This window comes from Chiloscyllium plagiosum, unplaced genomic scaffold, assembly GCF_037043375.1.
Source record: "Chiloscyllium plagiosum isolate Xiang-an unplaced genomic scaffold, Cpla_swu_hap1 HiC_scaffold_18, whole genome shotgun sequence".
NCBI lineage: Eukaryota > Metazoa > Chordata > Chondrichthyes > Orectolobiformes > Hemiscylliidae > Chiloscyllium > Chiloscyllium plagiosum.
In genome coordinates this window covers 106062915-106080782 of record NW_028270156.1, presented here as the reverse complement: position 1 = coordinate 106080782, position 17868 = coordinate 106062915, and the positions used below count along the sequence as shown (strand labels likewise).

At 45.8% G+C, this 17868-nt stretch overlaps 1 long non-coding RNA gene across 1 annotated transcript; it reads right to left on the bottom strand.

Moving 5' to 3' along the window:
• Window positions 1-1660: 1660 nt before the first annotated feature.
• Window positions 1661-17649, bottom strand: LOC148147137 (uncharacterized). The gene is made up of 5 exons (XR_015760066.1): window positions 17497-17649; window positions 16990-17105; window positions 16748-16787; window positions 15099-15227; window positions 1661-2089 (listed from the first exon to the last, which is right to left on the bottom strand). It is a non-coding gene; the product is annotated as an uncharacterized LOC148147137 (long non-coding RNA).
• Window positions 17650-17868: the final 219 nt, after the last annotated feature.

Below are 17868 nucleotides of genomic sequence, written 5' to 3'. Positions count from 1 at the left end.
TATTTATTTCAGAATTAGGCCATGAAAGTGACTATTATTGTGAACAAAGTATAGTGTTAATGACATTTGGTACGGAAAGGAATTCTCATAATTGTGTGATTATTATTCACTGACACCTAACATGGAAGGAAAAGGAAAATTGTCAACATTTCCAAGCAATTGTTTTCTTATAATGAAATGAAAATAAAAATAATTTTGGAGGGCACATGGTTTGAAGAAAAGAAACAATCACATCATGTGACATTTGAGCTGAAGACTAGTTTCCGTTTCCCCCATTGTGATCTTCACAATAATTTAAAACGTATTGTTGGTTGAACTAAAGAACAAATTGATATAATCAAATTGTTTTCTTGTACACCAAAAAAAGGCAAATGTAAAGTAATTTTATCATGAAAATTATATCGCTCTGAATTTAATCATTTCACACTCAATAAATGTATTTATTGAATTGAAATGTCATCATAGCTGTAGAAGTGTTTTCACCCGACAGGGAATGAGGACTCAGGAGGCAGGCTGAGCTCAGGCATGTAGAAGATGCTTACTCATGCAGCAATCAGTTAACAAAGGGATCATCCCCCGAGGCCAATCTCGGAAGGGAGATCCATGACACACTGTAACATGTACAATAAAAATCAGCATTTTTATGGACTTTCTGCATCACAATGGCCACGTGCAATGTGGTTACAACCATCTCCTCCTCATCCAGAGACCCAATTCAAACACATAATCGCAGATGGACATTCTAATGGACATTCCCAAATTCCTTTCATCTCATGTTGTTTAACAGGTACTATAATCTCCAGGCTTTGGGATCTTTCCACGCATCTTATTAATTCAGATTCCAAAGTTATTCCTGCACTCCCTCTGGCCTCTCAGGATGCCTTATCAGTTGGAACGTTTTGAATTCTGCTATTCATTATATTTTATTTTATCAACGTCAATTACTCCTCATGTTGTTCACTGTCCTAATTATATATGTACAAAGAAATACAAAATACAGTTAGTTTTAACTTACTTGCTATAAGATTAGCAATATGACTTGTGTTATAAAGTTCGTTACATTGTGTAAAATTATACAGCTACTCTTCCTGTCAGGACTTTATAATTAATGGGCAGTCAACATCATACCTTGAAGTTAATTCCTAAAACTAGCTAACTGCACATCTCAGTCTAAATGCTTTTCTGTAATGTTTTTGATAGTGTGGGATATAGGTAAATTAATGTTATTTCTGCAATTATAATTTCTGATACAGAGTAAATGAACTCACATCAGTGTGTAATTGTTTCAGCCAAGAGCTGAGTCAACAAGAATGGAAACTACGTGGAGGAAATACATAATTGTTTTTGTATTAGCTAATATTATATGTCAGCATGAAACGTGATTGCAAAACAATGGTAGATATTATGGGCAAATAGATAAGATGCTGTGAGGGGATGCGGTCAAGCTAAAAAGCCTGTACAAACAGTAGGTTTCCCACTTTTACAGAGACACAGGAACAAACTCTAATTAAAGAGGCCATAGAGATCAGAGTGGTCTCGGCAGAAGCCCAGATGGAAAGAGTAGATATTGATGAAGAAAGAATATGCCGAACAATGACCTGCAGTGGGATAAGGTCAAACGGCCTTGTGAGGTCAGATTTTAGCATTTTGTCACAGACAATGCCAGATAAGATAAGAGATAAGCAGGAGTGGGGGGACCAGTCTAAGGGAAATGGAGGATGTAAACAGGGGGAAAAAACAATGAAATAAGAAAAAAAATGTAAGAACCAAATTATATAAATATCAAGAGTTTGTTGAATTTGGTGTGTTTTGTCCTCTGCCTTGCTTGGCACTGGACATCGCACCCACTTGCAAGTGTAAAAATAAAGGATACTACTGATTCAGATTTTGTCTCGGACTGCAATTATTGAAGTGTGTGAGCTTTGTTTCTTACAATTGGGGGCTGTCCGGGATTTTCTTCCATCGCCGGGGGGAGTGGCTGGCCTTGGACACTGGAAAGACGCGTCCCGTTCCCCATTGAGCAGCGGTCTCGTGTCCCGGTTTGGTCCGCTCCCTTGGGCGACTGGTACGGATCCCACAAGAGTGACATCTGAATCAGACAGTGATAGGAGGTCGATAGAAAATACAGCGAAAAGGGACCAGGCAACTCTGTGCACAGACCATGGTAAGAAAACTGACCTTTAAGTACTGCCTTGGTGGCCGGGATTGAGTTTTAGTAGTTAATAAGGGACTAACGAAGGAACTCAATATGGGTTGTGCCGAGGGTAAGGAAAAAGCCTCCGGGAAAACAAAAGAAGAAAATGGCAATAGAAATGGAGGCGGGGTCCCTTACAACATACCTCCAGAAAGTCCTTTGGGCAGGATGTTGTGGAATTGGCAAAATAATACTTGTACAAGGGAGACAGATGATTAAATATTGTTTCTTTGTATGGACTAAGGAATCCATTCTTCGTCCCGCCGTCTTCTGGCCAAAGTACAGGTCGGACGAAGACTGGGTTTGTAAATAATTGAATTTATATGTCAATGTGTGAGAGAGAGAGAATGAAAAGAGCTGTACAGCTGGTAGAAAGTTTAACCCTTTGTGATTTGGTTTGAATGAACATTTGTTTGTTGGTGATTGAATGTTTGCATTTTATTCCCTGGAGCTTGAGTTCCAGGACTGTTTTGAATCTGACTTTTATTATGGAAACTTAACATGATTTCTTTTAAGGTTAAGGATTCTATAGAGATTATGAAAAAAAAGAATGATAACTCCTGTTCTTTTTACAGGTCATGACTGCCTTAATGTCAGTTTCTAACTAATCTCTTTTATCTTTACATAAAAGCGATTTATGGAGGACAGTTGAAGTTTCAGTTCAAATTAGATTGTCGTAAAAACAAAATTCTATGGTTAATATCTGTGACGTGGGATTCAGCCATTGTTCATGCATTAGAAGTTTTTTTTTTAAACTTGAATAGACAAATTCTTTTAAGGCAGCTCTGATTATTTTACGACCTATAGTATTGTAATTGAGCAACGATTGGTCAGGACTACTTAAGAAAACTAATTTTGGATTTAAATTAAGGGACTAAAACTGGGTGATTACAGTGGATTTCAAAATTGGGAACTGTATGCATTTTACATTTTAAATATTAAATACTGAATAAATGAACGTAAATCTATAAATATATTTACAAGTTAGGTACAGGCTTTAAAGTTAGTCCAGCATGAATTGATGAATTGGTATTTGAAGTTATAGGGAGCTAGAAATATTGCAATATTTCTTTAAAAAAGAAAAAGTGGAAGAACGTAACGACTTATCCCCTTCGGGAGGTACAAATAGGGGACAAAGAGATTGGGTTTGTAAGTGCCCCCCTCACCAGTGGGGAGATCAGTGCATTTAAAAAGGGAATGAAAGTCCTGGTTGAGGGTCCGGTGGGGTTGTCTGAACAAATTGATCAATTTTTGGGGCCAAGCCTGTATACCTGGGCGGAGTTAATGCCTATTTTGAATATACTATTTACTGGGGATGAAAGGGGACTTATACGAGGAGCCGCCATTAAAATATGGGACATGGACACCCGATTGGAGATGGGGATGCTGGACAGGGAGAGGTGAAGTTTTCCCTCAGAGACCCCCAGTGGGAAAACCAAAACCCGGAGCATAGAGAAGAAATGAGGGAATTGAAAGACCTGGTTCTAAAAGGAATAAGAGAGGCAGTTCCGAAGTCACAGAATTTGACTAAAGCCTTTGAAGTTAGACAGGAGAAAGATGAGACGCCTTCAGCTTTCTTGCAGAGATTAAGAGACTCAATGCGGAAATATTCTGGAATGAACCCTGAGGACCCAGTGGCACAGGGTCGTTTGAAAGTACATTTTGTGACAAGAGCATGGCCAGACATACAGAGAAAGATACAGAAGATAGAAGGGAGGAGTGAAAAACCATTAGATGAATTGTTAAGAGAGGCACAGAAAGTGTTTGTAAAGAGAGAGGATGAGAGACAAAAACAGAAGGTGAAAATGATGGTAGCTACGGTTGATGAGGTAGTTAAGAAAAGAATGGAACCAATAGTAAGCAACCGGAGTGGCAGGTGGCAGCATGTAGGACAGAGAGGAAGAGGGAGAGGGAGAGGACAAGGGGGAGCATTTGATAGAGGGTTTGAGCGACAGGGGCAGAGATGGAGGTCTCCACAGGCAGGATGCTATTATTGTGGAAAGATAGGGCATTTTAAGCGGGAATGTCCTGATCTAAAAAGGAAGAAAGGGCAATTCCGCTAATGAATTTTGATGAATAATAGGGGTGTCTGGGGTTACTGCCCTCGGCGGGGGGGCCCACCAGGAACCCTTGATAAACCTGAGAGTGGGACCCTATAGGGAAGAGGTTGTCTTCCTAGTAGATACGGGGGCAGCACGGTCACCGCTGAATTTTAAACTAAAGAAAGTAGAAATGTCGACACGGTCAATTACTGTTTCAGGGGTAAAAGGGGAAGGATTTACTGTTCCAGTATTTGAACCTATGATGATAGAAGGTCCTAAGGATAGGGTCACAGTGGAATTGTTGTATATCCCTGATATAAGAAGTAACTTACGAGGGAGAGACTTAATTATCCTCTTAGGACTGGAGATTGGAATTCAGGAAAAAGAATTAGTTGTACAAATGACAATGTTGACAGAGGATGTGGAGAGAGAGATAGACCCTATTTTATGGGCTAGGGAAGGGGATCATGGAAAACTACAGATCCCTCCCCTTCTAATAAATTTTAAAAGGAAAGGGGACATGGTCTGTGAGCGACAATATCCCATTTCCATAGAAGGTACACGAGGACTGCAACCAGTAATTGAGGGACTGATTAGAGATTAAGTAAGATCCCTCATGGCCACAAATGGTTTAGTGTGATAGATTTTAAGGCTGCCTTTTGGGCTTGTCCCTTCGCGGAGGAAAGATTTAGGACTATCCCCCTATGAAATCTTATTTGGATTACCTTATCTGGGAACGAATGGAGAATTGCCAATTCCCGAAACTAAAGATTTGTTTTTAAAGAAGTATATACTGGGATTGTCTTCCTCTCCGTCTTTCCTCAGGGAACAAGGTTTATTGGCACAGACTCCACCCCTTGAATTCAACGTTCATCCCATCCAGCCGGGTGATAGGATGTTAGTAAAATCATGGACAGAAACTAAATTGCAGCAGGACTGGGAAGGTCCGTACCAGGCTCTTTTGACTACCGAGACGGCAATAAGGATGGCGGAGAAAGTCTGGACTCATTACAGTCGGATCAAAGGGCCAGTGGACCCTCCAGTTGAGGAAGAAGTCTGTACAGCCGAATCAAGGCAACACCCGCTGAAACTCAGACTAAAGAGACTTTGAGTAACTGATTATACAGTGGCGACGCGAGCGTGGGATTATTTCTGTAACATTGTATATTATGTCTTTTTGTGCTTCAGCATGATGTTTAGAATACTGGGAATGCTTAAAGTTATGATGCTCGCCCTCTTAGTATTGGGATTTTGTCAAATACCATTTTCATATATATTATTAATGGTTCCTGAGTCTGATAATCCACAAGTAATAGACGCTGATGCATGCAGCTTAGTAAATTGTGGGGATGTAGATAATCAGAGACAGTACCGCAGCTCTGAGATACATCTTAAGTCCTATGGGGATGGCCTCGGGGATGGTACTTGGTATAATGGTCTCGTTACAGTACACCGGGCCCCCTTCCGACCAGCTCGCGAATGTCCCGATAAAAAAGTGTAACCCAATATACCTAACAATAAAGAAAATTGGCACGAAGCAATTCTGGGCTGGGGGAGGGGGGGTGGGGGCATCTATGAGATACAATTAAATGAAACATTTGGGATAGAAATGAAAACAAACGGGAATGATTTCTCAGGCTGTTGTTTTCGAAATAGCGTAGGACAGGGAAAACGGGTAGAACTATTGGATAATAAGGTACAACCTTTCACCCCTCCCGATGACCCTAAAGTAGTAAAAATTACAGAGGTAAAGGCCTTAAAACAGACCATTGAAATAGAAACTGAGTATGGGGTTGTAAATGCCTGGGTTGAATGGGTAAAGTATACTGTAAAAAGTCTGAATAAGAGAAATTGCTATGTATGTGCCTCCGGTAGGCCAGTGGCCCAGATGGTTCCCTTTCCGCTCGGGTGGAAGCGAGACAGGAAGGGCATGAAACCTCCCTATCTCTGATGTTCCCTCCCTTGGAGAAAGAGGATTCAAAAGCCCCCCCCCCCCCCCTACGTTTTCAGCTGCAGTCGGAAATCACACGTCATGTGTGCGGAGACAAGGTACAAGTCGGTCCAGAGATTTGGGGGAGCTGAAATTATGGACAGAGATTAAGAATGTTACCGAAACGGAGAAGGGAGGGAACTACTCAGCACTAAAGTTTCCCCGAGCGGATCTGTGGTGGTACTGTGGAGGCAAAATACTGAGACCCACCCTCCCTCCGGATTGGAGAGGGATATGTGCAATTGTACAATTGGCAATTCCATTTACCCTGGCATTTGAGAAGGAAAAGATAGTAGGGAAAAAGGAAAGGAGTAAGAGACCACTGTTAGACACTTCTTTCGATGACAAGATTTATCTTGATTCGGTCGGAGTCCCTAAGGGAGTACCTGATGAATTCAAGGCTCGTAACCAGATTGCAGCAGGCTTTGAGTCAGCTCTCTTTTGGTGGGTAACAATTAATGAAAATGTAGATTGTATAAATTCCACTTTCTATAATCAACAGCGATTTATAAATTATACAAGAGATGCGGTTAAAGGAATATCAGAACAGCTTGATGTGACAAGTAGGATGGCAAGGGAAAACAGAATGGTCCTTGGTACAATTTTAGCAGAAAAAGGGTGTGTGTCTATGATGTTAGGAGGAAGTTGTTGTACCTTTATTCCTAATAACACTGTGCCTGATGGTTCAATCACTCGGGCCTTAAGGGGATTGACTACCTTAGCAGAGGAACTGGCTGAGAGTTCAGGAGTAGACACATCTCTCACGGGATGGCTTGAATCATGGTTTGGAAAATGGAAGAGGGTGGTGGTTTCCATCCTTACTTCCCTGATAGTAGTAGTCGGGGTATTGGTGGCCATTGGCTGTTGTATCACACCCTGTATACGAGGGCTCACCCAAAGACTGATTGAAACAGCCTTAATGAAACAGATGCCCCTAAAAGGGAATCAGGCAGAGGAACTTTATCGACTAAATAATGAGGGGATGAGTGAGACCAAGATGGGTGAAATCTCCGGAATGATGCTTGCGAATTTTGGGGGCGATGCTTAAAAGAAAAATGCAGAAGATAACAAATGGTAATTAAAGAAAAAGGGGAAAATTGTGGGATACGGGAAAAATAGTGTTACTTCTGCAATCATGATCAATTATGCAAGGTAAATGAACTCACACCAGTGTATAATTGTTTCAACCAAGAGCTGAGTCAACAAGAATGAAAACTATGTGAAAGAAATATATAATTGTTTTTGTATTAGCTAAAATGTGCATTCAAGAATGAAACGTGCCTGCAAACAATGGTAGATGTTACAGACAAATAGATAAGGTGCTGTGAGGGTGTAGGCTAAGCCAGATATGCTTTTACAAACAGTAGTTATAAGCATCTGTTTCCCATTTCTGCAAAAACAAAAGCAAACCCCAATTAAAAGGTCATAACGATCAATATGGTTGGGGAAAGGGAGGAAATGGCACAGGCGGAGGAAGTACATAATAGTGAAGAAGGATATACCTAACAATGGACCACAGCAGGATGTGGTGAAAAGGCCAAGTAAAACTTGTACTTTGTTATGCATAAGGCCGGATAACGCAAGAGATAAACAATAGTAATGGGCACCGGGTTGGATAAGTGAATCCTATATAAGATACGTACTTGCTAAACTCTGGGTGCCTTACTTCAGGCACCACGCTTGTAAGCGGATAATAAACAGACTGATTGCTTCAGATCTTGTCTCAGACTGAAATTATTGAAGTGAGGGAGTTTTGTTTCTCACATACTGATACTGATTTTTAACATTGGAACTGTTGTACTCGGAACAGCATAATTAAGTGTAGCTGGATAGGTTGTGTTCTGTAGGGTTTCTTTGTTCTTTGTGTAATTTTGTGAATAATGTTTTTGTCTGTTTAAAATCTAGTCATCAACCTAGCTATCTTACTCCAGGTAATTTTCACTGTCCACTTAACGAAGTAAATTGCAAAGTTATGCTCTGGGCTGCCTGCTTAAGAATGTTGTGAGTGGTCTAGCCTAATCCATAATATTAGTCATTGCAATGTTAATGTAGTTGCAGTTCCCTAAGTTTTAAACAACTTTATAATAGTCTTAGCTTAACAGTTCCAGTAAAAATTATGAAAAGGTATGCATTATTTATTGGATTATGTTAGTTACTGGAAGTAATTATTGAAAGTCACAATTATTTCCTTAGCTTTTAAGATGATGTATATTCCCATTTAAAGGTAGATGATACTTTGCTGTGAAGTGAAGGCTGAATCTGCTGAGATCATTTTGAGTCTGGCCATTTGCAGAGAAACACCTTTAAATTCAATGTCAAAGGAAAACTTTATTGTTTGAGGGCTTGGACTTCGGAGTAACCTAATTAAGATGTCACTGAGCAACTTCCCAGTTGGTATATCTCACAAAACATGAGTGAAATTCAACAGACCAGTTGACGAGAGATGGACGTATAGGTGACAGTCTCTAAATATTGTAACAATAAATTCAGAATATGGTCAATCTCAGATTACTATGTATTATGTTATGTCATAAATAGATTAGATTCCCTACAGTGTGGAAACAGGGCATTTGACCCAACCAGTCCACTCCGACGCTCCGAAGAGTAACCCACCCAGGCCAATTTCCCTCTGACTAATGCACCTAACACTGTGGACAATTGAGCATGGCCAATCCACCTGACCTACACATTATTGGACTGTGGGAGGAAACCGGACCACCCAGAGGAAACCCATTCAGAAACACGGAGAATGTGCAACATTCTGGTATCCAACTCAGAGATAAGTGGGCAACATTAGCACACTGGTTTGCACACGGAGCAAATCCTTTCAAGTGCTGTCTTTCACAATAGCAGAGACAGACCTGCCATTAGATAGCAACTTTAAACGCAAGAAATTCCAATACTATCTGTGGTTGTGACCGGATAATCTATTATTTCCTTTAAAAAATCATAGAATCAATCCAGTGTGGAAACAGGCCCTTCGGCCCAACAAGTCCACACCGAACCTCCAAAGAGCAACCCACCCAGACCCATTCTCCTACCCCATTACTCTTCATTTTTCCGCTGTCTAATGCACGTAATTTACACATCCCTGAACAACTCTGGGCAAGTTTGCACGGCCAATTCACCTCACCTGCACATCTTTGGGCTGTGGGAGGAAACTCACGCAGACACGGGGTGAATGTGAAAACTCCACACAGACAATCTCCTGACTGATCCAGCACACCGCCCAAGCGTTTTAGCAAAAACAGAAACCGTAAAACACTTCCTTATAGTTGGTGCTGTCTTCCATCCTGTTTAACTAACAAATGGTATTGTTGTTGGAGTGAGGTCGATGGAAAATAAAGACCATGAAAGCATGGGAAGGGTTAAAGCATGAAGACCACTGGGAATCTGTGGTCTGTGGAAGGCAGGGGCAGGATGGGATAACCATAGTGGAACATTCTTACACCAATTAGCAGAGTAAGGTCACTATGGCCAGATGAGATAACACAAGTAATAAAGCAAGTTTCTCTGTTAAGTGTTATTATGACAGGATTGGGACCGTAAATATTTGGGACATAACATTAAAATATCTAATTAATAGTTAGTAGAGTCAGCTTGAGACAGGAGACAATTGTAATAGATGGAATAGCTAAATATCTATCAGGACAGGTTAGTCTGCAATGAAAGATCACTGCAGCAGAGTTAGCAATATATATCTAATCATGACATTAGAATGTACAACTAAAGAGGTAATGGGAACTAACATCACTGGTTTATTGTGCAGCTGGAGTGAGGTGAGTTGATTAATATAGTTGGACATGCTGATAAGCTCACAGAAACATGATAAAAATGATATAAAAATCCACGGACCCTGAGGTTTGGCGGCATTCGAGAATCTGCTTTCTCAGTGTCACGGTTTTTTGTTTACAAATAAAAGACCTATTTCTTGAAGAACTCTCGGCGTCCCCTGGTGGTTCTGTATATTTTCTCCGCAATAGTACCTGACCCAGTAATGCAGGGCCCTGGTCTCTGTCTCTGTCTCTCTCAGTCTCTCACATATGCACGCATGCACACACACAGAGTTACTGAGGGACAATGAATGACAGAATAAAAGAACCATTTTCAAATATCAAAGCTCCGTTAAACAATCCTGGGATGTGTTGATGGGGACAGTGTAGAGGGAGCTTTACTCTGTATCTAATCCTGTTCTGACCCTGCCTTGGGAAGGGTTGATGGGGATATAGTAAAAGGAGCTTTACTTTTTATCTAACCCCATCCTGTCCATGCCCTGGGAGGGGTTGATAGGGACAGTGCAGGGAGATCGTTATTTTGGAACATAGGAACAGGAGGAGGCCATTCAGCCCCTCGAGCCTGTTCCATCATTTAATGGCATCATGACTGATCTGTGGCCTAACTCCACATTCCTTTCTTTGGCCTATATCCCTCAATATCTTCACTGAACAAAAATGTATCTCTCTCCGATTTAACCTGAACGATTGATCCAGCATCCACTGCTGTTTGTGGAAGAGAGTCCCAAACCTCTCCCAGCATTTGTGTGTCAAAGTGCTTCCCACCATCTCTCCTGAACGCTCTGGGCCCTCATTCTCTGACTCTGCTCCCTCTCAGTCTAGAATCTCTAACCAGTGGGAATCGTTGATCTTGATCTAACTTTTCTTATCCTGTTTTATCCTTGAAAGCTTTGATCAGATCACCCCTTAACTTTCTCAATTCTGGAGGAAAACGGTCTCATTTGTCGAGTGTCCCTCAGAACGTAACCCCTGAGGTTCAGGATCATTCTTGTAAACCTCCTTTGTGCTCCCTCTCTGTACTCCAACCTGATACCCACACACTTGCTTGCACTAAACTCCATCTAACACAGCTTTGCCCATTCACCCAGTCTATCAATAATCCTTTGTAATGTTAAGGTACCATCTGCACTGTCTACAATGCTGCCTAACTTTGTACCTGACCCCATGCTGTCCCTATCCTGTGTGTGTTTGATAGGAACAGTGCAGAGGGATTTATACTTGTATCGAACCCCATACTGCACATGTCCTGGGAGTATTTTTGATGCAGACAGTATGGAGGGAGATTTACTCTGTATCTAGCCCCGTGTTGTCTATATCCTGGGAATGAAGACACCATTGGCTCAGAGACAGGAGAGAGGGGAATGAGGGTTTCAGACTGGAGGGAGCTACAGGCACGTACAAGTTGGGAACTGTTTTCAGTAAAAGGCGATTGATCCCAGGTCACTGCAGAGTGTAATAAACTGATGCCTTTCCCTCACTATCCTCCTCCAATCCCTGGTAAGATCTGCTCCCACACCATGTTCCTTCCTAACTGCTGACTGTGTTAGATACATTAATACATTGGCAATGGGCAGAGGTGCTTTTAAATATGGGACCTTGCTGTGTAACTTGCCTTCAAAATGCTTTCGCTCTCCCTTTCAAGTAATCTGTTCTCTCTTTGATCCGGATGAACTTTTGTTGGGAAAGCTGCAACATGAAGATCCAAAATGTTCAGGCCGAGGAAAACCTTGGCCAAGCTCCAGAGGGGGACAGGTTCTGAGGTCTGAGGCCTAGTCGACAGAAGGGTGCGGGGGCAGAAAAAAGACGGATGGGTGATAAAACGGAATGGAAAGGGAGGTGGAACAACGGAGAGAGGGATCGACAGAGGGAGAGGGAGGAAGGGGAGAAGGAGGCAGTGGGGAGGGAGGGAGAGTGAGGGGAGGGAAGACTAAGGGGGAGGGAGGGAGGACAAAGGAGGACAAAGTGGGAGAGAGGATGGGGTGGGAGGGCATAGGGGAGGGGTAACGGATGGGGAGGGAGGATGGGGTGGGAGGGCGATTGGGTGTGAGGGTTTGGGGAGGGAGGATGGGGTGGGAGGGGAAGGGAGGGTGAGGGAGGACGAAGGAGTGGAACAGGCCAGGGTGGGGGGAAACGAGAGCGAAGGGGTGAGTACAGGTAGAGGGTCCCACTTGGTTGGTCAATGGGAGGAATGAATCCAATTAGTGAGAGAGAGCAGTGGAAGGGAGTCAGGGGATGGCGAGGGAGGTTATTTGAAATTGGAGAACTCAGTGTTGAGTCCTCCAGGCTGTAGGTTGCCCAGGCGGAGGATGAGATGTTTCTCCAATTTGTGGTGTGGTTCATTGTGGCAATGCAGGAGGTCGAGGATGGTAATGTTGGAAAGGGAGTGGTTGGGAGGAATTGAACTGGGCGGTGACTGGGAGATCTGGTCAGTCCCTGGGGCCCGGCTGTGATGCTCGGAGAACCGTTCCCTAAGTTTCCGTTGGGTCTCCCTGATGTAGAGAAGCCCACATCGGGAGCACCTGATACTGGAAACACGGTTGGAGGAGAGGCAGGTGAACCTCTGTCTCCCCTGGAAGGAGGGTTTGGGGGCCCTGGAGGTGAGGGGGATGGGGGTGTAACAGCAGGTTTTGCATCTTTTCCGGTGGCAGGGGAACGTACCTGGGGGTTTGGAGGGTGAGAGTGGAACAAACCCATGGAGTGTCGAAGGGAATGGTCCTTGTGGAAGGCAGAGAGGGGGGGAAGGGGAAGGTGGTCTTGGTGGGAAAGCAAGTTCCTGATCCCAAAACAAATGGTCCCATTCATTCCAAGCTCTGGTCCTGGATTATAACGCTAATCGGGGCGGGGTGGTGGGGTGACCATGGGACTGTTTTGACATTGGTACAGGGTCGAGGGAGATACTCACTGCAGAATCCTCCCCATTCGCCTGGTCCTGGTTGTTATCTCAGGGTTCGGTTTACTCCAGTTATATTCAGGGAGAACTCTCAGGATTTGATCGGGACAGATGGGGCCACACGGGGCTGGGCAGGGACTGACTGGGGACCGATGGGTATAAGTGGGGACGGTCGGGGATTGGCGGGGGACAGGTGGGGACTGATTGGGGACAGGTGGGAACTGATTGGGGACAGGTGGGGACTGATTGGGGACAGGTGCGGAATGATTGTGGACAGGTGGGGACTGATTGGGGACAGGTGGGGACTGATTGGGGACAGTGGCAGAGTTGACCCCGCCCTCCTTCACTCCCTTTCCTTCCCCCTCCTTTACACACTTCCTTCCAACCAATCTCCTCCCCTCTAAACTTCCCCCTCTCCTGCCCATCTCCTTCCAGTCCTCTCTCCACCACACCCCTACCCCCTCCTTCCTCCCCTCTCCACCTCACCCCCATTCCCCCTTCCCCTTTCTCTCCACCTCTCCTCCCCTACTCCTCACTCTTTCCAAACTCCCACCTCCCTCTGCCCCCTCTCCTTCCCGTCCCCTCTCCTTTCCCCTCCTCTCCTTCTTCCCCTCTTGTTCCCCCATCTCCTCCCCATTCCAACCCCCTCCCGCCCTTCTCCTCACCCCACTTCTCCTTCACCCCATTTCTCCTTCACCGTTCCTTCCCCCACCTTTCCTTCTCCCCTGTCCTTTGCCCCCCCTCTCCTTGCCCCTCCTCTCCTTCACCCCCTCCTTCCTCCCCTCTCCTTTCCCTCCTCTCCTTCCCCAAATCCTTCACCCTCCTCTCCTTCACCCTCTCCTTCCCCACCTCCTTCACCCTCCTCTCCTTCCCCACCATTTTCACCCTCCTCTCCTTCCCCATCTCTTTCACCCTCCTCTCCTTCCTCCCCGTTCTTCCTCCCCTCCTTGCACTCCTCTCCAACCCCTCACCTCCTTCACACACACTCCCCTTCTTCCACTCCCCTACTCTTCCTCCTCCCCTCCCCCTCTCTCTGTCCCCCCTCCTATCCTCCCCTCTCCACTTCTCCCTCCTTCCTTCCCATCCTTCGCCCACTCTCCTCCTCCTCTCCTTCCCCCTCCTCTCCTTCCCCTTTCTCTCCTACCCACTCCCTCCGTCCCCACAATTCCTCCTCTCCTTGCCACCCTTTTCTCCTTCCCCCCTCCTTTTCCATCCTCTCCTTTCCCCCTCTCCTTCCCACCCTCTACTTCACCCTTCCCCCTTCCCCCACTCCTTCCCACCCACTCATCTTCTCCTTTCCCCTTTCCTCCACTCCCACACTCTCTTTCTCTCTCTCTGCCTCTCCCCTCCATTCCCCTTACATTCTCCCTTCTCCGATCCTGCCAATTGCTTCCCCCCTACTCTGCCCCCTTCTCCTCTTTCCTTCACTCCTTCCATCCCTGCTCTCCTTTTCTCATTCCATCCCTGTTCTCCTTCCTTATCTCCTTCCCTCCCCTTCCACTCTCCATTCGCCCCTCCTTCCCCGTCTCCTTCCCCCTCCACTCCGTCCTTCCCCCTCTTAACCCCTCTCCATCCCCCTGTCCTTTCGCCAACTCTCCTTCCCCTCCAATCCTTCCCCCCGCCATTCCGTACTCCTTGCATTCCATCCCCGCCTCCAATTCTCCTTCCCTCCTTCTCCTTTCCCCCTTCAATCCCTTCCCCCACGCCTTCGCCCCCTCTCCTTTGCCTTTCAACTAATGTTGTTTCTTTCCTTCCAAGGGATCTTGCTGCCCGCTTGAAGATTCAAAGAGTGAAACTTTGGGTTCAGGAGGCCTTTGAGCAAAAGCTTTCTCCAGAGGGGACACGGTCCTGAGGGCCTGGTCGACAGGCTACTCCCCGTGGGGGCCCACGTGAGTTGTGTGTTTATTTACCCCAAGGTTTAACCTTCTGGGGACACTGAGTTTTAGGGGCCTCTGGTTAACTGGCTCCTGTCAGATTGCGGCCCTGTCATTTTAAAAACAGATTTGAACCTGGGGTAAAAATAACCGGGGCCTGGGATTTGACACAAACACATCAATCCCCAGTGAGTGTCTGACAGACAGGACTTCCCAAGGAAGGAATTAAAACCTTAAATGAGAAACTCTGTCCAAAGACTTGTTCTAATATCAGAGTAATACTACTTGTGGGATCTTGCTGTGTCTCAAATTACCTGCAGAGTGCCCTACGGTACAACAGTCTCTCCCCCCTAGGAGGAGACTTGATTTGGGAGTTGAAACTCGGACGATGAAGAGACAGACAGAATCCAAGCATTCTGCCGTGAGGAATCATCAGACAAGAGCTGGAACCAGAGAGAGAGAATAATCAGAAACCGTCCTGTCTCCTTGTTGTTCATTTACACACAGACACAGACACACACACACACACACACATATGGAAAAGAATTGTGGGGTTCAGGCTATCTCTGTGATTTTTACCATAAGGGGCGAGCTCTGGGCTGGAGGGGGTGGGGGAGACAAAGGGGAAGAAAGGGGAAGAGAGGGAGTTGCTGCACAGTCTGATCCCACAGATGATACTGCCTCTGTCACTCACTGCAGCTTTCATCTTCATTCCCGTGTTCCCTCTCTCCCTTTCCTACATCTTTCCTTCAATCCCCATCTCTCTCCATCCTTCCCATCTCCATCCTGTTCACGTTCCCCTGGAGATTCCCTTCCTACAACTCTCTGCCTCCTCACTGTTTAATCGTTTAATTTACTGCAATTATTTAATCGTTCAGCCTTTCCCAATTTCTCTCTCGCTCTCCCTGGGCTTTTTCTCTCTCCCTCCGCCTGTCGTTTTTCTCTCTCTCCCTGTCAGTTCTCTCTCTCTCTCTGTCCTTCTGTCTCCCTCCCACCAGGTATTTGTTTATTCTGCTTTCGGTCTTTCATTCTCTTTGTCTTGTTCTCTCACTGGGTTTTATTCTCACCACCATCCCCCCTTCACCGCAACCTGTCCCTCACGCTCTCTCTCTCTTCTCCCCCCCCCCTCCCTCTCCACCTGTCCCAGAGGGTGACTTGGACTCCGTGCCATGTTGGGGGTGGGAAGGCGATGGGGTGGGAAGGCGATGGGGTGGGAAGGCGATGGGGTGGGAAGGCGATGGGGTGGGAAGGCGATGGGGGAGAAGGCGCGAGTGGGAAGGGCGATGGGGGTGGGAAGGGCGATGGGGGTGGGAAGGGCGATGGGTTAGGGAAGGGCAATGGGGGAGAAGGCGATTGGGGGGTGGGAAAGCGATGGGGGTGGGTAGGCAATGGGGTAGAAGGCAATGGGTTAGAAGGCAATGGGGTAGAAGGCAATGGGGGTGGGAAGGCGATGGGGTGTGGGAAGGCAATGGGGGTTGGGAAGGCAATGGGGAGGAGGGTGGGAAGGCAATGGGGAGGAGGGTGGGAAGGCAATGGGGAGGAGGGTGACGGGGGTGGGGGAGGAGGGTGACGGGGGTGGGGGAGGAGGGTGACGGGGGTGGGGGAGGAGGGTGACGGGGGTGGGGGAGGAGAGTGACGGGGGATAAGGGTGACGGGGGGAGAAGGGTGACGGGGGGGAGAAGGGTGACGGGGGGGAGAAGGGTGACGGGGGGTAGAAGGGTATCGGGCGGTAGAAGGGTGACGGGGGGAGAAGGGTGACGGGGGGAGAAGTGTGACGGCGAGGGAAGGCGACGGGAGGGGGAAGGTGATAGCGGGGTAAGCATGGGTGTGTACGAGCAGGGAAGGGAATAGTGTGTGTAAGAGGGAGCATGAAGAATGAAAGCAAAAATAGAGCATAGCAGGGTCTGAGTGATGTTTGTGAGGGAGGCCACACATACGAGTGGAATAAATTAACAGCACATACCTCAGGGACCTGCAGTGACGAAGCTCTCATTTGACCATAACTAGAAGAAATAACAATAAACTGTCACAGAGAGTTAAAATACTCATTATTAAAGGTAGCGCAGGTTGGACATTGGCAAAGAGATTGTCATGGAGGACATGGATTCAGATCCACAGTGAAGAGATCACACCAGGGCCTAACCAATGAACCACAGCAAAGCAAGTTAACTACTGAATTATAGATGAAAGCTCAAAAATATTCACCTCTGAATCAATGTCGTTGTACTTCAATGTAAACTCTCTAGCCGGAGCTTGGAGCTGAGAAGTTAGCACAGAACTTGCATCAGAGAAACGCTTCAGTTTTCATTCCTTCCACTACTCTGCAAAATGAGATGACAAAAGAAACATGTTGAGAGACATTCAGAATAAACAAATGTATCTCTTGGCTTGAGTATTAAACATCCACCTGTTAAAGGTGTTTCCAAAATCGACCACCATCAGTTCAGGACGGGAATTTACAAAATGATTTGAAAGATCTAGTATTTTAATGACAAGATTATGTTGTAGAGATGATTTGAGAGATGCATCCAATTTTAAGATGTTTTTCTAACCGCCAATTTTGTTCTTCCAAAGATTATTTGGATAGCAGAAGATTGGAATTCAGGAAAGAGAAAATTATTAATGAACAGATTCAATCTTCTGTGTGAATCTCCTCAATGGCGGAGTAACTACCCAGCATTCTCCGCGGGGATGCATACTCTCTATACTCACTACAGAGACGGCGGTGCATCCGCAGTGCTGTGTTTGTCTCCGTGTGAAATGGCGAGACGCGCTTTTCCAGACGGTAAGGCTGCAGGAGCTGGAGAGAGGGGTTCAGACCGAGAATAAACCCTTCCAGCGAGAAGCGAGCACCTTGAAAAATAACTTGTGGCTAAGTGTTTTACAGTTCCGAGGTGAACAGCCGCCATCTTGGCCGGAAATGTGGACGCATGCGCAGAGGGATTCGTGACGTCACTGGGCGGGGCCTAAGGGAGATTCATGCAGATGCTGAAAATCTGAGACGAGAGTCAGAGATGTACAGCATGGAAACAGAGCCTTCGGTCCAGCCCATTCATACCGACCAGATATCCCAACCCAATCTAG